Here is a 22,227-nt window from a genome sequence, read left to right as displayed (position 1 = left end):
AACGCGTCCCCAAATTAGGACATTGTGTGCAGTGTAAGTCAAAAAGTCAAATTATTTCATTTTATTTTATTTCACCAAAATACATAAATTACACAAAGCTTACTTAATGATTGTATATATAAACTATGATTTTACACTTGTGATGAATGATAATAAAAGAAACATTTTTTTTCCTTCCCAGACATAAGTGAATGTTACAGTTTACACAATAAAATTTGGTTTTCCCTTAGCAACTCGGTTTGTTGCACCCGTCAAATGATTTTTTGTCACTGACCACTGGAAGAGCCGGCCGTTGTGGCCGAGCGGCTCTAGGCGCAGGTTCGAATCCTACCTCGGGCATGGACGTGTGTGATGTCCTTAGGTTACTTAGGTTTAAGTAGTTCTAAGTTCTAGGAGACTGATGACCTCAGATATTAAGTTCCATAGTGCTCAGAGTCATTTTTGAACCACTGAAAGATGCCCATCGTTGTCCAAACGAACTTCACCTTCCGGACGAACTTCCGCATTGGCTCGTTTTGAAGCGCTTGGGCTCTCACTAGTGGGACGCCCCCTTTTCCTGGGAGCTGGCTTATCTATTTTTGTCAGTACTTTGGCCACACTTGCCCTAAAGTGAAGCAAATCAAGGGTCTTATTTTTAGGAACGCCTAATTCTGATGGGTTTTTCTTGTACTCAATACATGTATTACAAATTGCATGAGCAAACATGCATCCATTTTCAGGTTGCAAAACCGGCTATAAACCGTCGAAAATGGCTATCTAAAATCGTGTTCGGTGTCCAAAGAAGCTAACTGCATGTTGCCATCAGGTGCAAAGCAAGCTAAAAGCCCAATAGGCATAGCTGTCGCCCTGCCATGGCCGGGTACAAAGCAGACATCAAACTTATCAATCTGGACATTCATAGCTTTCAGTCCGTTACGATTAGAAAGGATATTTTTCTTATTCAATTTGCGCTGTAACAAATTCGAACGCAACAACAACATTCTTGTTTCCACTGCTATGTCGTTTGGATGGGACGAGTATTTCGCGATTATCTCAGTGTCACTTATGCATTTAGCGGACTTTGCATCTAGACTACTCAGATTACAATACACAGTATGATATAAAACGTCTAACATTGCTTCCATCATTGCCCTCTTATTAAAAATTATCGCCAGTATCTACAGATAGATCGTCTATTTCAGATGAATTAAGGAGCTCTACAACTACTACTTCTGTAAGTGGCGTTTGCTTATCTTCGACACGGGGCATTGTGAAATCACCGAAACGTGACTAAAACGACAGCGAAATAATGTCCTAAATTTCTATGCTATTACAACCTTTCAATCACAATGTCATCATTGGGAGACATGTATAAAGTTATAAATATGTCACTTACCTTTCGCTCTGAAAGTCACGTTCAGTTTTCACCTTCAAGAGTGCATCTTTCTACGGACAAATAAATTTTTTACCTAAGAAGATATTAACTGGCTGATGGGAGGTACAAAGATTACTGGAAATCGTCCATGTTACTGTGCATATTCAGTTTTGTTTTGTAGTACCACATATTGAAAGGAGGTATAGACACTGTTCTCAAATAAACTCTCTGCTTGTGACAATATGAGAGCAACAGTTACAAATCGTAAAATTTAACGAATTTAATATACTATTCATTTACTTAGTATGTCCTTATATGAGGACGCCATGACCGAAAGGGTTAGGAAAGAGGGACAGCGGTGCGCCGAACGACAGCACTGGATACAGAAGTGATATCACGTCATCTTTTCAGGAGAGTCCTAGTTCTGCGTATGGCATCATCATGCGCTTATCTGTTTGTGGACTAGAACTAACATTACCAGACTGCATTCATCATCATCATCATCATCATCATCATCATCATCATCATCCTAGGCGTCCAGTGCCTGGCGTGTTGGTTTCGGCTCCAATAGGGGGTCCAGTACCTGGAGTGATGAGTTCAGGTGGAATAGAGGGTCCAGTAAATGGTGTGATGATGTCAGATACAGTAGGGGGTCCAATACTTAGTGTGTTGGTATTGTGTACAGTAAGGGGTCTAGTACCTGGTGTGATGATATCAGGTGCATTAGAAGGTCCAGTACCTGGTGTCATAGTAATGGGAGCAATACAGGGTCTAGTACTTGGCGTGATGATATCAGGTGCAGTACATGGTCCAGTACTTGGTGTCATGGTATCGGGTGCAATAGGAGGTGCAGTACGTAGTGTGATGATATCAGGTGCAATAGGGGTTCCAGTACTTGATGTGATGGCATTGGGTGCAGCAGGGGCAGAACATGATCATCTCTTGTTCGCGTAGCCTGTAGTTTGGGGCAATAGGGGCAGAACATGATCATCTCTTGTTCACTTAGCCGATAGTTTGAGGAGCAAGTAGTACATTTCTGACATGCTAAGCCCTCTGGCTTGCAATATCTAGTAGGTGACTGTGACATTATCTTCCAACAAGATAATACAAAACCGCATCTTTCCAGTCCTCTCTCGAGGGATCTCGATACAGAGAATGTTTGATTGTTGCCTTGGCTACCACATTCTCCAAACCTTTCACCCCCTGAAAACATCTGATTTTCAGATGGCGGAAGACAGACTCGCCACAACTCGCCAGCCATTCTTGCAGAACGTGTACTGTATGGCAGCGTGGTAGTTAGCCTTACTAACTGTGCCTGTCCACGGACGAACGGAATTGAAGCAGTTCTACTATATTTTCAATCGGGTTAGAGTGATTGTTGCTGCCAGAGCTGGGAGTTGGGTGCAATAGGGGTTCTCAACCTGCACACTCCAAAATCGCCCGAAAATTTGACTATGTATTCTTTCTGCAATACTGTTTACACACAACAACAAAAATTTCGTTATTTGCTATCCTTCGCGGAAGTTAAATTTTGTTTGCCATTAGTGTAGAATGAGACATCAGCTAGAGTGTGTGAATATGTGCGAGGCTTTTTGAAATACTGCACACAGTATTTCTAAACAATCTAATCGTCAGTATGCACTTTGTTTGGAATGCCTAAAAAGAAAAATAATACCCCTTCGACAGAAACAGGCCGTATTGAAGACACCTGATGGTGAAGGCGCGTACTTGAAACTTACAGGGTCAGTCAAATGGAATAGAGAGTGATATAGATCTGCCATTTATCATTCCGTGGCAGATAGCCACGAGCTTCATCAGCCTCTGTACCAGCGATGGAGAAGATTAAAAAGATAAATTTCGCTTCAGCACTAAATGATTGTGGGAGGGGCAGAGGTGATGGATGTAGTAATGAAGGCTTTATCGATTCGAAAATAAACTCGATACACCAGGGCTACATTTAACTGGTTCGCCTCTGGCATACACAGTAAGTGTTTAGAACAAAAACATTCCCACTAGACGTATTAGTCTTTCTTGTTGCACTGGGACTGGTGTGCGTCTCAGCCAGGCTAGCTATGCATCGAGTGGAACGCGATGTGTATCTGTCATTTATTAGAATAAACATTATTTTTGTGTGAGATAGCTAATGTCCTGTCTTATCATTTGAGTGGAAATACGAGGTGGACAGTGAGTTCTCTCGCACATTACACTCAGAACATTAAGTGTACTAACCCTGTAATTTTGTGCGGATATTATCCTACCATGGAGCCAGCTCGACTCGAAAACTGGGCCGTCTGTGTTTTTACTTTGCATTAACAACTTATCTTTGTAAACGACGCCGTTTTCCAGCTTTCAGTTATAAGTTACTGTGAATGTCATTCTCCTACGGAACCGGCCTGGTTCGACACTTGGTCGTAATTGTATCTTTTAAATTTATGTTATGAACGTATCTCTGTACTTCACACTCTTACCATCTTTGTATTGCGAAAAATGCACTAATATTAACTTGGCACTGTTGTAACTACATCTAGCTGTATGGTGTTCGTCTTTTACTAATTTTACATCGAACTCTTTTCGTTATTCTACTGTGAAAATTGCAGTTATGTTGACATGGCACTGTTGTAACTACTGTTGGCTGTATGGCCTTTGCTGCCCAAAGTCAAAAATAAATTAATTAATTAAAACTAATGTGGACGAATACAACAGCTAGATGCCAGAAGTGAATAGATGCGCACAGTTTTGATAAGTGCCTAGTGGTTCTTCACAAGTTCTCTGGACAGTTGTCAGGTCTTTACTGCCACTCTAAAACCAATCATCGGCATAAGCCATAAGGCTCCCTCCCTTTTTTATCTATGATACATTTTTATGCGTCACCTTATGCACTTTGCACCAGGCTACAAAAGCTGCATTGCATATTGTACCTGGCTATACTTGCTACTGTGTCTTGTGTTATTACGCACCAAACCGCAAATTACTCTCTATGTAATCAACTGGATAAGCGTAAGCGTATACTTTACCACGTCATTATCGGAGACTTTCTAGCCTAGCATTAGAGTGGAAAATCCGTGTTGCGGTTCAAATGTCACGTATGACTTAAAATTCACCGCCAGATCCACCGGTAAATTTATTGCGTGCCGTCTGGTTTTTGCGATCCACGGCAGCTGATGGCAAATCGTGCAGGCGTGCATAAAAAGGAGAGATTTGGGTTTAATTCTTACCAGACTTAATCACTCATTGCGAGAATGAAAAATGAAACAAATGTTGTAGGACGTTAACGCTTTTTCAAATTCTACCATTTCGTGTGTGCCATAGCAAACCTGCTGACAGCTTTTGACACACCGCGTATCTTGTACCCTTCTCTCCAGTAAAAAATACAACAACTAAGGCATAGATGTCACAAATCTTTCAAAATATTCCGACGTCACAGGCAACAGAAATTTTTTTCAAGTTTTCAGCTGGTTTTCACTTGTTTGTCATAGGGAAGACAGTGCGATGAGCATTTTGGTACACTTTACTGGGTGATATGACAGATGAGCAGGGCGAGAGAATGAAAAGCTAAGCTTGATTGACGTCACGTCAGAACCTGATTAGGCAACTCAGTGATATTGCGTCACTCATGGACACCAAAATCGTATCTGGCACCACTAAGTTTGTGAATTAAGCTGTCCCTTCTTTTGCTATAACGAACGCGTGACGCTTAATATAAAGAATACAACAACTTTTGTGTTCTGGCAGACTATTACGATCCTTAAGACACATAGGCCGGGGTAGCATAAGGTTCCATGAGAAATCTCGAACAGAATGACGTAATCCATGCCAACCAGCACTGATTCTGAAAACATCGACCATGCGAAATCCAACTTGTGCTCTACTCAGATGAAACCCTGAGAATTATGGATCAAGGCAATCAGGTGGATGTGGTATTTCACGACGTTTTAAAAGATTTTACCCGGAACCAATCCAACGTTTATTCACACAAGTACGATCATAAGGGATTTCCAAAAAAATTTTGTGATGGCATTTAGACTTTGTTGTTAGGGTGGACGCAGCATATTGTCTTGGCTAGAGGATCTTCAACAAAAGTAGAAGCCAATTCACTTGTGCTATAGGGATATGGTGTGGGATCCTTGCATACAGTATACCAATGAGGTGGTAGATAATATTAATAGAAATGTCAGCGTTATGCAGATGTTGCAATCACCTGTAATGAAGTACTATCTAAAACAGGTTGCATAACTGTCCTAACAGGTTTTGATAAGATTTAAAAGTGGTGCAACGATTGACAGCTTGCGTTAAATGTATATAAATGTAAAACTTTATTTATTCTCGTATCAGAAACATAGACACTGTACACAGTTTTCACCAAATTACTTTTGCCGAAAATTTGACCATTTCTAATGCATTTTCTGTTCCTCAACGAAATTCATCTTCTGTGCAGGGGGCTGGACACCGTCGGCGTTGAAGCATGTGATCAACAGCCTGGTCTTTTCCACAGTCACACTGAACATCATCATTCGGGAGGACAACGGTTCAAACCCGCGTTCGGCCATCCTGATTTAGGTTTTTCGTGATTTCCCTCAATCGCTTCAGGGAAATGCAGGGATGGTTACTCTGAAAGAGCACGGCCAATCACCTTGACTTCAGTCGTTATGGATGCGGTTCGTGCCCATTTAGTGTGTGCGTTCTCTCCTAATCTACTTTCTTTCTTTCCTCGTTCGAACAGGAGGTGGTACTGTTCTTGCGAGGTGGGAAAGCAGCTCGACTGAAGTAGATTTCAAACAACCTGTTATGATTCTGCAGGTGTTACTGAGAGCTACGTCCACTTGTTTCTGTATGTGTTGAACTATACCAAACATGACATGCATAGAACTTTTTCCAATTCCTCGTCGGATGTTACAGCAACCAGTGATAAATATTTTGATTAGATGAACAGTCTTGGCTGTAAAACAAGTTTTATTATTTCATACTTTGCCAATAACGCGTTTCCTCTTGTTTAAAGCATCTTTGGATTGGCATACAAAGAAAATTCAAACTTTTCATAAAAATGTCATAACCCTGGTTAGGTAAAACTTTCGACTACCAAGGAAAATATTTAAACCAACTTATTGTCACAACAGATGTTAAACACATAGGCTGCCGCCCATGTATATGTCTTAACAATCAAACACTGTTGTCAATTATAAGAACGTAGCGTGGTGCCCCTTCAAAATAAAAATAAATTGGGGTAGAATATCCGATAGTATTTAGTAGCCAGTAACTGATCTTGTCCACCAAAGACACAAATACACACAACCACAAATTTCCTTAAACTGTTTTTCGGGACATGTTTACTCTGCCCAGCATAGCATAGTGCCACTACGTAGCTTCTAAGAGTTTCCAATCAACTAACTTCCCCCCCCCCCTCCCACTGTGATTAGCCAGTTTCCTTAAATGCTTGTTCCTGGTGGAAACTACTGACTTACAGTTCCTGCAGTGCTTCCTGAAAGTAAGAGATCTGTCAGCTGTGACTCCTAGATATTTTGGGTGCCAGTGTGTTCCAGTTCTACACTTCACCATACTATCTTTAATTTGCGACTAGCTTCCCTGTTTCTCGGGTGTGTGTTGTGGGATTTTGTTCAAGGTGGTTTGTGTTGTAACACCTGGAAAACTGTTTAAGAGCATTCATGAGGGTGATCTCTGATCGAAAATCTGTGCTCTGGGTTGTTAGAGGAAGATCATCAGCATGAAAGGAGCTCCCTCAGTTGGTTGCAGTGATCTGGTCATTCGTGTATATATTGAACAGAGCTGAAGCCTCTAACATTCTGCGTGGTGTCTGTTTATTCTAAGCCGTGTCTCCCTACCACTTTCGCGCAACGACGCTCTGAGCGTGATTTTTAGGGAATTGACTAGTTTGAACCTGGGACCTGCTGCTGGTAAGGAGACGCCAGACCACACATGACATGTAGAGTTCAGAAGAGTTCAGTGAAACTAGCGATGATATAATCAAATACTTCATGATTTCAGCGTCAGCTCCACTGCACTCCCTGTAAAAGAATCTTAATACTAACTAAATTTAGTGGAAGGGGTTCAAGGCTTTCCTATTTTTAGTTAGCTGGTAAAATAACGTCGAAAAAGCAGTTAAGTTTACCATTGGAATTTTTATTCTACTCACAAAACATTGTTTATAAATTGCACTATTGATAAAAGGAAATATTTTAATACAGGATGATAAAAACCAACTGCGTTCAACAAAAATGTGAACGAATATTCCCTGAATGGGTTTCCAAGTTCTACAATGGATCGAACGATGACGTATGCCATATCACATCTATAACCTAGGTTTAAGTTAAGTTTCATAAAAGAGAAAACTGTCAAAATGGTCTACAGTGACCCTCACTTATCTTTAATTACTTATTTAACTTGTCGTAAATTACAGTGGCTGATGAGGCTTCTCAATAATTATATAACAGAAAAATCATCGCGTTTCAGATTTTAACTTCTAATAGCAAATGTGAATACCACGAAGTTTAATTGGCGATCGACACTAGTATTACGTAAAAAGGGGGTGTAACAGATGAGACTTCTGCAGTTCTGAGTGAAGCCTTATGCGCTGTTATGCGGCATCGCGTGCGTTCATTACCTTGTCGGTGGTCAGGCAGCGTCAGGGAGCAACTGTCGGCGCAGCTGCACACACCTCGCTGTCTCGGAAGTAACTCTATCTAACTTCTCCTTAGTACAATTTACCGAAGTTGGCTTAAGAAAAGCTATCTGGCTGTGTTTTCAGCTGACCAATCAGGGTCTCAATGTTAACTTTAAGCTCCGCCTACAAAAATTCTGTCTATCCAATGAGAAACGTTATACTTTTCGTGGTGGGGCAATGTTTTTAATGTTTCCTACGTAACAGAGACGTGTATATTCTCACGCTAAAACTTTCAGCTGGTGTGGCCCTTTTGTGTTATCGTGAAATCTATACTGTTCTTCTGGAGGGCTCTATCTTTTAACATGGGCTGGGGGTGGTCTTGGCCGTCGGCTGGCGACGTGGGTGTACGTCCCTTATCGTAGGGCCTCCTAGCCTACACGACTCAGCTCTCGGCTTCTGTTCTCGTTTCTCCCCTCGGAACTGCGTCTGTTTCACGGTGGGAAGGTATGACATGCATTTAGGCGTTCTTGTGTTAGTCTGTGGTATTCCATTTGCTCACTCGTTGTTCGTATTACTTTGGTTAATTTAATGTCAGGATTTATTCGGAGCTATGTGACATACTGCCGGATTTGCTATCATGCCAGGGTTTTCATGGAAGGTGTTGGATTTGCCTGACACCTTACAAGTCAGCACACTTCCCTGTGGAATACCGTTATCCTGGAATCAACATCGGCTGTTCTTGGAAGTTGACGAAAGTAAAATTATGCATTTAGTAAAACAAATAAAAGTAGTGTCCTAGGACTACTTTGGAATCGACCCATTCATACAGATACCTGGATATGAAATAGATGGATGTATGGATACGAAACAAATTAATTGCGTAGCCCCAGTCATTGGTAAAGCAAATGGCTGACTTCGGTTCATTGGCAGGTTACTGGAAAGAAGCAGTTTACAAAGGAAACCGGTTACAAAACATCTGCGCGTCCAAAACGTTCGCGCAGTATGACCCGTTCCAAATCGGAGCAACAGGGCATACAAAGAACGGCATCACGAATGGTCACTGGTACTTTTGCCCCGTGGAGAACAACATGGACATTCTGAAAAATTTGAGTTTGCATAAGCTTGAAAATAAATGCGTATTTTGCTGTGAAAGATTACTTACGAACTTACGAAATTTCAAGAACTTATTGACCGCGAGGACAAGATTAAAGTAATTAGAACGCGCACAGAGGAATTTAACCAGTCGTTCTTCTTGCCTTCCATTCGAGATTGGAATGAGAAGAAAACCATGCTAAGTACCCTCTTCCATTCAGCTCAGAGTGATCTGCAGAGTATGGAAGTAGACGTTAAGATAATCGATACGCAATCGGACGGAAAGGGGTTCACATCCCCGTCCGACCATCCAAATTTGGTCCCGTAAAACAACAGTCATGGTTGTCATTATGAATTATGAATTATTTGTGTTTTTATATGAAATCATCAGCATACGACATTCAGATATCTGTGGAGAACTAATTGTTCTTTTTGACGCTCTTGCAATCTCAACTTCGTCCGGCGACTTCTTGTCTTCTTCGTTTTGGCTGTGATTTTTTTCTGCCAGTCACTTTATGAATGTTTCTGTATCAACTACCGCCCGTTTCGGTAATCTGTTCGCCCCAATTTGCTTCTATGAACCAAACTAGCGCAACTCCACTACACACTACATCTTGTGAACATAACTGTGCAGTTCCGCTGCCTTCACAGTTGTTAGTATCGAGTACAACAGAAACGTTTGCTTTCCTATTATCTTCAGTTTTGCTTCGTGCCCTCGTCCTTATGAATACCATCACATTTTCCGATACCTTCCAGCCTCCCTGAAACTCTCAAATTACCCTGGTCGTAAGTGTTTGTACGATTACGCTCAAAATTGTGTATTGACATCGATAAAGCTAATGGTTTAAATAGTGTGGACAAGAAGAGAATAGAACCTTTCGAAATGTGGTGCTACAGAAGAATGCTGAAGATTAGATGGGTAGATCACATAACTAATGAGGAGGTATTGAATAGAATTGGGGAGAAGAGGAGTTTGTGGCACAACTTGACTAGAAGAAGGGATCGGTTGGTAGGACATGCTCTGAGGCATCAAGGGATTTTAAATTTAGCATTGGAGGGTAGCGTGGAGGGTAAAAATCGTAGAGACAGACCAAGAGATGAATACACTAAGCAGATTCAGAAGGATGTAGGTTGCAGTAAGTACTGGGAGATGAAGAAGCTTGCACAGGATAGAGTAGCATGGAGAGCTGCATCAAACCAATCTCAGGACTGAAGACTACAACAACAACAACAAGGCTAATGGGTACCATGACACTATCACAATAGTACCTTCTGATGCTACTTCTCCATATTTCGAATTACTCAAATTTTGCTACCAGCTTGTCGTCATTATTGTCGCTTCCGATGGAAGTTAGTGTAACCCAGTCTGTATGCTTGTGACACCCATGTGAGTACTGCCGGTCGTTTGATCAGTCTTTGGCAAACTCATTATAACGCACGTTTAAGAAGCTCATTCGCAGGCTAACTACGATCGAGACAGTGGAGGAGAATTACTGAATATTTCATTTGTTTCTTTAAAAAAAAAGTCTAGGTACTAATCAGTTAAGATCACGTAACGGCTTCAGATCCTCTTCTTCCGTTGTTGTTGTTTCCTTTTTTTCCAGTACTCCTTCACTTTCTTTCTACGTTGCCTTCAGCTTTTCCTGTCCATTTTGTTCTTGATTTCTTCTCCCTTGAAATGTTTCAAATTTTGTATTTCATTCTTGAAAGGTTTCTTTCGGTTATTTTCGATTCTTTATTCCCGTTTCTTTCCAGTTCCTTACCTATTTCTGTAATCCATGCTACTGTAGATTTCTTTTTCCAGAAATACTGGCATATTTATTTCGTTAACCTCTTCTCACACATCCGGTGGTGGTATACAAATAAAATTAATGTTCGCTTTCCATTATTTATGATACTTTATCTACACTGAAGAGCGAAAGAAACTGGTACACCTGCCTAATATCGTGTAGGTCCCCCGCGAGCACGCAGAAGCGCCGCAACACGACATGGCCTGGTTTCGACTAACGCCTGAAGTAGTGCTGGGGGTAATTGACACCATGAATCCTGCACGGCTGTCCATAAATCCGTAAGGGTAAGAGCATGTTGCAAGGCATCTCAGATATGCACAATAATGTTCATCTCTGGAGTTTGGTGGCCAGCGGAAGTGTTAAACTAAGAAGAGTATTCTGGAGCCACTCTGTAGCAGTTCTGGACGTATGGGTGTCGCATTGTCCTGCTGGAATTGCTGGAATTATCGTATGGCAGCGAAACTTGGTAGACATTTTACCGCATTAAGGGGGAGCAATAGGCTGACGGTCGAAAAAAGCTCGATTTTTTATTGCTGAATTAGAATGTATATACAGTGAAGAATTATTCCCCAAAATATTATGCGTGAACTCCAAAAAGTAACGATTCTGTGATCGTTTGAAGGCAAGCGTGTGTGGCATGCCTCGGTGTTAGAGAACCGGCTGTCCCAAGTCGTTATCGATGCCCCTATTTGTACCGATTAGACAAAACCTGATTTGCTGGAACGTTGTTTAGGTGTCTTTAACCAAAATGAGAACGAATGTTTCAATTGTCTCATTTGGAGACACGCTTCAAAAATAACATCCAGTCGGACGGAAATTGTGAACATTGCTTTAAATTTGGCCGTATGTCTATTCAATGTAGGCCATACTGAGTTAATGCATGTGGCAAATGCCCTTCAAATCGAGGTCGGCCATGTAATGCGTCGATTCTGTGAAGACAGATACGCCAGCGGCGATGCGCTCAACGACTAAAAGGGCTTTGAGGAAGAAAATGAGAGATTATCAGATCAAAGAAGCAGAAAGCGGCCATCCACTAGCCCGGGAGATACTTAGTATGGACCAGACATCGATGATATCCCGTAACTTTCAAACTTTGTCCCTTTCTTTATATGATAAATGCTTACCAAACTTTAAACACGTTTTTCTCAAGACCATATTTTACAACATGGCTGTCATCACCAACGCTACAATTTTCACTCGATTTCAATGATTTTTTGTCGCCCTTGTATCAAACTCAATTCACTTCAGTTCATAGAAGCCGTTTTTTCTGTTGATATTTAGTATTTTTTTCGAACAAAGAAGAAGGGTCCAAAACTGGCCATTTTTCAAATATCTATAATTTCGGCAAAAAACGTTTTGGCAAATCCCTACTATGAACTAAAACTGTTAAGATCAGAGTTATATGCTAATTTTGTTTTTAAGATAACCACAACCGGACTACAGCGACAACCGTCGATCTACCTTCTTTCAAAGCCGTCTCTACAAGATCCCAATTTCGCAGTGAAGATATTAATATTTTTCAATAACAAAATACCAACGAAAATTTCGAATCATGTTTTATTCATTGCAGCAAACTCCATTTGTCTACTACATTCCAGTATTGAAAAAAAGTCCAGAATTTCAACATTATTTTCGTCCGTCACCCTGTCGTTCCTCCTTAATGCGGAAAAAATAAGTTCCAATTTTTGCCACCAGGTGTACCTCTGGCACTCACACTGAAGAAATGGTGTATGTGGCAGTTAATAATATCAATATTATCTCTTTCTCACTTGTTTGACCGTCGCTGCCCAAGTCCTGCTCCTAATCTATTACATAAGGAGCATTTCTATAAGTATTTCTTGGATTCAAATGGTTCAAATGGTTCTGAGCACTATTGGACTGAACATATGAGGTCATCAGTCCCCTAGAACTTAGAACTATTTAAACCTAACTAAGCTAAGGAAAGTACATACATCCATGCCCGAGGCAGGATTCGAACCTGTGACTGTAGCGGTCGCGCGGTTCCAGACTGAAGCGCCTAGAACCGCTCAGCCACCCCGGCCGGCCTTTCTTGGATTCACAGAGCAGTATTTGAACCTGGTGGCCAAAATTGGGACTATTTTTTTTCCAGCGTTACAATATCTACCAAGTTTCGCTGCCCTACGATAATTACAGACCACACTGAGTTTGTGAGTAGGTGCACTTTAATTACAACGACTAGGTATCATAAATGTGGACTTGTGATGGTATGTAAATGCATTGAGCACACAAGAATAAATTTTTAGCAACCAGGAAAACAGTCTTAGGTAGAGAAAAACAAGAGAGAATGTTGCTGAAGAATTAGTAAATTACAGTGCGGTGTAAAAGAAGAGAGAAGGAGTTGATATACACTACTCGCCATTAATATTACTACACCACGAAGATGACGTGCTACAGACGCGAAATTTAACCGACAGGAACAAGATGCTGTGATATGCAAATGATTACCTTTCCAGAGCATTCACACAAGGTTGGCGACGGTGGCGACACCTACAACGTGCTGACATGAGGAAAGTTCCCAACCGATTCCTCATACACAAACACTATTTGACCGGCATTGCCTGGTGAAACGTTGTTGTGATGCCACGTGTAAGGAAGAGAAATGCGTACCATCACGTTTCCGATTTTGATAATGTTCGGATTGTAGCCTATCGCGATTGCGGTTTATCGTATCGCGACATTGCTGCTCGCTTTGGTCGAGATCCAATGACTGTTAGCAGAATATGGAATCGGTGGGTTCAGGAGAGTAATGCGGAACGCCGTGCTGCATCCCAACGGCCTCGTATCACTAGCAGTCGAGATGACAGGCATCTTAACCGCATGGCTGTAACGGATCGTTCAGCCACGTCTCGATCCATGAGTCAACAGATGGGGACGTTTGCAAGACAACAACCATCTGCACGAATAGTACGACAACGTTTGCAGAAGCATGGACCATCAGCTCGGAGATCATGACTGCGGTTACTCTTGACGCTGCATCACAGACAGGAGCGTCGGCGATGGTGTACTCAACGATGAACCTGGGTGCACGAATAGCAAAACGTCATTTTTTCGGATGAATCCGGGTTCTGTTTACAGCATCATGATGGTCGCATCCGAGTTTGGCGACATCGCGGTGAACGCACATTGGAAGCGTGTATTCATCATCGCCATACTGGCGTATCACGCGGCGTGGTGGTATGGGGTGCCATTGGCTACACGTCTCGGTCACCTCTTGTTCGCATTGACGGCACTTTGAACAGTGGACGTTACATTTCAGATGTGTTACGACCCGTGGCTCTACCCTTTATTCGATGCCTGTGAAACCATACATTTCAGCAGAATAATGCACGACCGCATGTGGCAGGTCCTGTACGGATCTTTCTGGATACGGAAAATGTTCGACTGCTGCCCTGGCCAGCACATTCTCCAGATCTCTCACCAACTGAAAACGTCTGGTCAATGGTGGCCGAGCAACTGGCTCGTCAGAATACGGCAGTCCCTACTCTTGATGAACTGTGGTATAGTGTTGAAGCTGCATGGGCATTTGTACCTGTAAACGGCAACCAAGCTCTGTTTGACTCAATGCCCAGGCGTATCAAGGCCGTTATTACGGCCAGAGGTGGTTGTTCTGGGTACTGATTTCTCAGGATCTATGCACCCAAATTGCGTGAAAATGTAATTACATGTCTAGTATAATATATTTGTGCAATGAATGCCCGTTTATCACATGCCTTTCTTTTTGGTGTAGCAAATTTAATGGCCAGTAGTGTAATTAGGAGTGACAAAGCAGAGTTGCCGTGTGATGGGGCGGAGGAGCCGGGGCTGACGACGAGATGGAAGCAGTGGCGGCGCGTCAGTGGCCGCCGCTGCACGGAGCGATGCGGCGCCACGGCCACGGCTGCATAATTCAGGCACGCACCCTTATCCGGCCACACGTCCGCCTCATCTCGGAGAGGCTCCGCTTTATGTAAATACGCCGGCTGCGGTCTCGCTCGAGACAGCCTCTTAGACCCCTAACCGTGTTTAGCTGCGACATACAACGGCTTAATATGAATGCGACGTCGCGGCGCAGCGCCGACTACATTACGCAAACTTGCTCTCTCTCAAAGCCTCTCACGGGAGTGGTGGAAAAGAGGTGAAGGTGCGGCGGAGGAGAGGGGAGGGCGAACGGGTTGGCAGCCTAAAAAAAAAAGAGGGAGAGAGAGAGAGAGAGAGAGAGAGAGACCCTACGGAGGGGAAGTTGAGTTGACAGAACGCGAAGGCAGGCAGGGGAGGGCAAGTCGAAAGAAGGCAGCTGCGTGCGCAGTCACTGGAAAGGAACGCTGAAGAGGATCGCAAAGGAAGAAGTTGGGAGGGGGGGGGGGGGAGGATTTGGAGAAACAAGGTCGAGCGGGAACTTTTCATAAAAGTTGTTTTCCGTGTAGCGGGGGATCGGGACAGATGGCATTGTCGGGGCCGGAAGTTTACCCCGGGTCCGGCGCGGCGCGGCGCGCGGCAGGAGTCAGCGGCGGCCGGCGTGATTTGAATAGCAAACGCGGCGGAGGCTGCCGTCTGCGCTCGCGAGTCGCGGCACGCCGCGCTTTTCGCCTCGTCGCCGGCCGTCACGTCGGCCGCACTCCACTAGCCACCCACCCACACTCACAGGCACCTGCTTCCCTAGCATCCACTGTGCCTGACGCTTCGTCTCCATCGCCGGCGCGCTCCGCGCATGCAAATCACTACCTCAGATGTCACAAAGTGCGGGTTAAACTGTAACGGAAAGGCTTTAGTAAGACTGCCACGAATATCTGCCAGGACTGGACTAAAAAGTACGAATGTAAAATTAAAATTTGGAAGTGTGTATCGATTAATAAAGCGCCTCATACACTGGGCAACGGCCTTGCCGCAGTGGATACACCGGTTCCCGTCAGATCGCCGACGTTAAGCGCTGTCGGGCGTAGCCGGCACTTGGATGGGTGACCATCCGGGTCGCCATGCGCTGTTGCCATTTTTCGGGGGGCACTCAGCCTCGTGATGCTAACTGAGGATCTAGTCGACCAAATAGTGGCGGCTCCGGTCAAAGAGAGATGTGCGCTGACCACTCGCCCCTCCTATCCGCATCCTCAACTGAGGATGACTCGGCGGTCGGATAGTCCCGATGGGCCACTTTTGGCCTGACGACGGAATGCTTTTCATATAATGAAGCGCCATAGAAAGTGTTACAGGCATGTGTATTCCAATACGGAGACATTTAAACACGCAGAATACGGTGCTGCGGTCGGCAACGCCTATGTAAGACAAGTGTCTGGCGCAGTTGTTACGCTTGTTACTGCTGCTACAGTGGCATTTTATCAAGTTTAAGTGAGTTTGGGCGTGGTGTTATACTCGGTACACGAGCGATGGGACACAGCATCTCCGAGGTAGCGATGAACGGGATTTTCCCGTACGACCTGTCTCTCGTCACTCGAGTCCTTTCCCCTTCCTCCATCCTTCCGGCCCTCTTCTTCTACCCCTCCTTGGTCCCTCCCTCGCTTGCGGCTTTGCTTGGGCGACTCCAAGTCCTCCGTTCCACCTGCACTGGGTTTGCTTTCACCCACGGCGACTACATTGAGCAGCATTCCCTGCCTTGTGGGAGCAGTGTTTTCACTGTGGAGCTGGTTGCTCTCTATCGTGCACTCGCTCACCTTTCCTCCTGCCCTTGGGAGTCATTTGTCATATGCAGTAACTCCCTGAGTGGATTGCAAGCACTCGATCAGTGTTTTTCTCGGGACCCTTTGGTGCGCGGTATTCAAGATGCTGTTTTTGCTCTCGCCGAGTGTGGTCGTTCAGCGACGTTTGTGTGGACCCCGGGCCATATCGGCATTCCAGGAAACGAACGTGTCGATCGGTTGACCAAGCAGGCCATCACTTCGCCACCCTGGAGCTCGATCTCGTGGAAATAAACCTCCTGTCATCCCTACATCGCAAGGTCCGCGATGTCTGGAGCTCTGAATGGTCCGTCTCGAACATGCCAGATAAGCTCCGCATGGTAAAGTCGTCCCCGGCCGTGTGGAACTCATCCTTGAGGAGCACGCGGAGGGACTCAGTTGTTCCTTGCCGTCTCCGAATTGGACATACGCGGTTGACCCACAGCTATCTCCTTCGCCGTGAGAACCCGCCCAAGTGTCGCTGTGATGCAGGGCTGACAGTGGTCCATCTTCTGATGGACTGCCCCCTTTTAGCCCCCTTGCGGCAGTCCTTTAATTTACCAGCTGCACTTCCGTTAATTCTAGGTGACGATGCCTCCATAGCTGACTCAGTTTTACGTTTTATCCGTGCAGCTGGGTTTTATCACTCACTCTAGAATGGGCGCTCTCGCATGATTTCTCAGGCTACACACACTCCAGTGACTTTTAATTGTGACGTGGATACCAGTGTCTTTTGTGGTAACACGTTATGTTGGTACCTCTATCAACGCTTTCCAGCTAGAGGTTCTTCGTTTGTAGTTGTGTGGTTGACCTTTTACCTGATCCGTCAACCACTGTAGTCTTTTTTATTCTAGTCAACTATTTGTTCGGCTCCTTTTGTCCTCTGTTTTGTGGTATTGCGGTGTTCATTTTAGCTCTGTACCCCTTGGTGTTCCCTTCCTCTGGGAGGAGAGGTTACGCTTTTATTGTATAGGCCTTTTACAAGTATGTCTGTCTGGAACAGGAGACTGATGACCTCGATGTTTAGCCCGCATCAAACCCCCAAACCAACCAACCGTACGACCGCTTCACGAGTGCACCATGAATATCAGGAACCCGGTAAAACATCAGATCTCCGACATCGCTGCTGCCGGAAGAAGATCTTGCACGAACGCAACCAACGACGACTGAAGAGAATCGTTCAAAGTGACAACCCTTCCGCAAATAGCTGCATATTTCAATGCACAAGTGTCATCGTGCGAATCATTCAACGAAACATCGATATGGGCTTTCGGATCCGAAGTGCCATTCGTATCCTTGATGAATGCACGACACAAAGCTTTACACCTCGCCTGGGCCCGTCAACACCGACATTGGGCTGTTGATGATTGGAAATATGTTGCCTGGCCGGACGAGACTCGTTTCAAAGTGTATCGACCGGATGGACGTGTACGGGTATGGAGACAACCTTATGAATCCATGCACCCTGCATCTCAGCAGGGAACTGTTCAAGCTGGTAGATGCTCTGTAATGTTGTAGGGCTTGTGCAGCTGGAGTGATATGGGAATCCTGATACGTCTAGATACGACTGTAACAGGTGATACGTGCGTCAGCATCCTGTCTAATCACCTGCAAATGTTCAGAAATGGTTCAAATGGCTCTGAGCATTATGGGACTAAAACATCTGAGGTCATCAGTCCCATAGACTTAGAATTACTTAAACCTAACTAACCTAAGGACATCACACACATCCATGCCCGAGGCAGGATTCGAACCTGCGACCGTAGCAGCAACGCGGTTCCGGACTGAAGCGCCTAGAGTCGCTCGGCCACAACGGCCGGCTAATCACCTGCATCCATTCATGTCCATTGTTCACTACGACGGAATTGGGCAATTCCAACAGGACAATTCGACGCCCCACACGTCCAGAATTGCTACAGAGTCGCTCCAGCAACACTCCTCTGAATTTCAACACTACTACCGGTCACCGAACTTCTCAGAGACGAACATTATTGAGTATATCTCGGATGCCTTGCAATGTGCTGTTCAGAAGATATCTCCACCCCCTCGTATTCTCACGGATTTATAGACAGCCCTTCAAGATTCATGGTGGCAATTCCCTACTTCAGACATTAGTCGAGTCCATGCCACGTCTTGTTGTGACACTTCTGCGTGATCGCGGGGGATCTGCACGACATTAAGGCAGGTGTACCAGTTTCTTTGGCTCTTCAGTGTATAACGCGTCTCACAATATAGTCAGCTTACCGGGAGAACGTTTACACACTAGCACGTACAATATCCGATCAAAATATCCGGACGCCACTGTGTAATACGGACTGCCCAATAGATGCCACGTGAGGCAGACCCACCAGCGTAAAAGGCGGTGGTGAGCTTTTTGTTGTCAGTACAGAAGCAGTAACAGTAGAATACGCCGGTGAGGGTAAGTCGGTGACTTCGAATGCGGACTAGTTACTGGATGGCATCTGAGTAACAATATTTCAAAAATTCTCAAGCAGCCAAAGCAGATACTTTGTGATGCGACTGTGAAATGGAAACACGAAGTCACGGCTGTAGCTGGACCAAAATTAGGCAGATTGATGTCCTGAAGGGTGGGGACAATAGAGCATTCCAGAGGGTGGTTGAAAAATCTCTTATTAAATTAGCGGAAGGAACCAAGCGTGACATCCAACCAGCAGTTCACCTAGCGCACTGACTGTGCGTAGGAAGATTTAAAAAAAAAAAAAACGTTATCGAGCACTTCTTCATAAGCCACAAATTTATGTAGTCAATTTTAAGGGACGCTTGACGTTGCAAAAGCGACACCACTGGAAAGTGGCTGCCAGGAAACGAATCATGTAGAGTGGTGAATCATGCTACACCATATGGCAATCCGATGGAGGGGTTTGAGTTCGGCTAACGCCGAGAAAATTTAACCTGCAATCACGTGTACTGTACAGGGGAGCTACAGTTTTGTGGCTAGGGTGTGGTCTCCTTATTGCCCTGAAGAAAACGCTAAATCCGGAAGGATCTGAACACTATTTACAGTGTTGTGTAGTGCGCACAGCAGAGAAACGTGATTATTTGTATCGTCATGACAATGGAACGTAACAAAAAATGTTCAGATGTGTGTGAAATATTATGGGACTTAACTGCTAAGGTCATCAGTGCCTAAGCTTACACACTACTTAACCTAAATTAACCTAAGGACAAACATAGACACCCATGCCAGAGGGAGGAGTCGAACCTCCGCCGGGACCAGCCGCACAGTCCATGACTGCAGCGCCTGAGACCGCTCGGCTAATCCCGCGCGGCAACGTAACATAAAGCAGCTCTTTGAGGTAGTGATTAGTAGCCAATAATATTCCTGTAACGGACTGGACTCCCAAAGTTCCGACCTCAACTCAGTGGAACACTTTTAGGATGAGTTAGAACGTCGCTCCAGTCGCCAGTTTCGAACATCGCTACTTTCTGTAATTTCGGCTATTGAAGAAGAATGGTCTGCTATTCTTCCAGAGGCTTCCAAGCAACTCACCGCAAGTTTGACTAGATCTGTAGCAGACGGGGCAGAAATATTCAACAGCCAAGTAACAAGGAGATATACAGTTCATACAGTTAAAGATGTTAATATTTGTTCATTAAAACTTTGCATGTAGCACTTCGCAGAATAACTCTATATTTAAACATTCCACTTTGCACTGCCCGCAGAGTCGCTATAAGTATATATTTACATATTCGGTGAGTAAATAAGATACAGAATCGGCTACAGCAAACCGTACACCCGCTGTAACCCTGTGCTCACCTCAACTGCAGTCCGCCCGAAACATTTCGCTCGGCACACACTGATGGCGCGCTGAAGGTGCTCGAAGTGCTTCGTTTGCATTACATCGTAATGCTTAAGTTGTTAAAGGAAACTGCTAATAAAAGTAATCTGAACAACCTGCTTGACAGACCAGAATTGAGGATCTGATAAAAATATCAATCAAATCTTAATATAGGCATAAAAGTGTTAGTAAATGAGAAATGTGTCTACACCTCGCCCCATCTTTTACGTCACACGCTAGCTGACATTATCTATCTCATAAGGGGACATTACGGTCTCTGAATTAAAAAAAAAAGTTCAAATGTGTGTGAAATCTTATGGGACATAACTGCTAAGGTCATCAGTCCCTAAGCTTACACACCACTTAATCTAAATTATCCTAAGGACAAACACAAACACCCATGCCCGAGGGAGGACCCGAACCTCCGCCGGGACCAGCCGTACAGTCCATGACTGCAGCACTTAGACCGCTCGGCTAATCCCGCGCGGCTCTGAATTTCAGTTCGTACTGAGAGTTCACAGGTTTACATTATGCCTCAGAGGTGTCCACACACAAAAATAATAAAACGCACTATTCAAAAGATGCCGAAAAAAAGGCTCTAAATTTTTACTCGCAGCTCATATGTAGATCAATTTATACGCTACGGCAGCACAGCGAAATGGCTGCGGCTATAGCGGAGTTCCTTGCCACTGGTGACATTGGTTCGATGCTACCTTCGGGTAGCCTTTTATTTTATTTTTTAAATTTGTATTAAAATTATAACAACTTGTAGATAATTAACAGTTACTATAAATTCTTGACGGCTGAGGAGGACAAGCGAAGCTTTAATTAAGTGACGAAATCTTTGAGAATGACGAAAAATCACCGGCATGTAAAATTAAAGTGATTCTTCCAAAATGTAACATTCCTGTTCAAGCTTGTGACATCTGTTCTTATGAACAGGTAAAAAAATCTTATAAAGTGTACACAAAATTGCGGTTATTTGATTGAAAATAATGGAGAGATAAATTCCCGTGAAGACTTTATAGAAATACAATTAACGGTGCATCATCAACTGTCATCGTCAATTTTTAATGAAATGATGTGCTGTGCCTGGTACGTTCTCAAATCTCATGAAAGACAGGTTTTAATGAATATTAACAGAGTTATGTTTTTCAACAGATCTTTAGAAAAGAAACGTTGTTCGTGTAAACAATCGTCCTTCATAAATTGAGCAAGAAGGCTAAATATTTTTTGTTTTCAATTTTTTTTATGATAATTATCATTTGGTGCCTGTATGAATATGAAACTGACAACTAAAGATGATATTGTAAATTTTGAATAGAATTGGGTAGAAGAGGAGTTTGTGGCACAACTTGACGAGAAGAAGGGACCGGTTGGTAGGACATGTTCTGAGGCTTCAAGGGACCACAAATTTAGCATTGGAGGGCAGCGTGGAGGGTAAAAATCGTAGAGGGAGACCAAGAGATGAATACACTAAGCAGGTTCAGAAGGATGTAGGTTGCACAGGATAGGGTAGCACGGAGAGCTGCATCAAACCAGTCTCAGGACTGAAGACCACAACAACAACAACTAAAACCGAGCACAAAATTCTGTTACAGTGGTAATTAAAGCTTTCATTGACGTCTAGTAAAATTCATTTGAAATTGTTCAACTTTTTAAAAAGAAAATATTAATTGCAAATCATTTATGTTAATTATCTGCAACAGAAATTTCATAAATAAAATAATATTTATTATTTAATTGATAATATTTCAGATCATTAACTTTGTTTAAAAGTTATATTTTTTTTAAAATAAGCAATTGAAAAAAAGTGAAATAAAAAGTCACCCGAAGGCAGGATAGAACGTGGATCGACCGTATGGCAAGTGAATCCGCTACATCCGCAGAGATTTCGCTGTGCTCCCGT

The 22,227-nt window shown here is 43.7% G+C and overlaps 1 protein-coding gene and 1 pseudogene across 2 annotated transcripts in view; both read left to right on the top strand.

Annotated features, from left to right (window-relative positions):
* Positions 1–22,227, top strand: part of LOC126175808 (complexin) — a 747,913-nt gene that overhangs the window by 252,434 nt on the left and 473,252 nt on the right. The window lies entirely within an intron of this gene.
* Positions 15,722–15,839, top strand: LOC126177619 (5S ribosomal RNA; annotated as a pseudogene).

The sequence above is a fragment of the Schistocerca cancellata genome, chromosome 3 (assembly GCF_023864275.1).
Source record: "Schistocerca cancellata isolate TAMUIC-IGC-003103 chromosome 3, iqSchCanc2.1, whole genome shotgun sequence".
Lineage (NCBI taxonomy): Eukaryota > Metazoa > Arthropoda > Insecta > Orthoptera > Acrididae > Schistocerca > Schistocerca cancellata.
The sequence above is the reverse complement of the archived record's forward strand: the minus strand, read 5'-3'. Positions and strand labels throughout refer to the sequence as shown.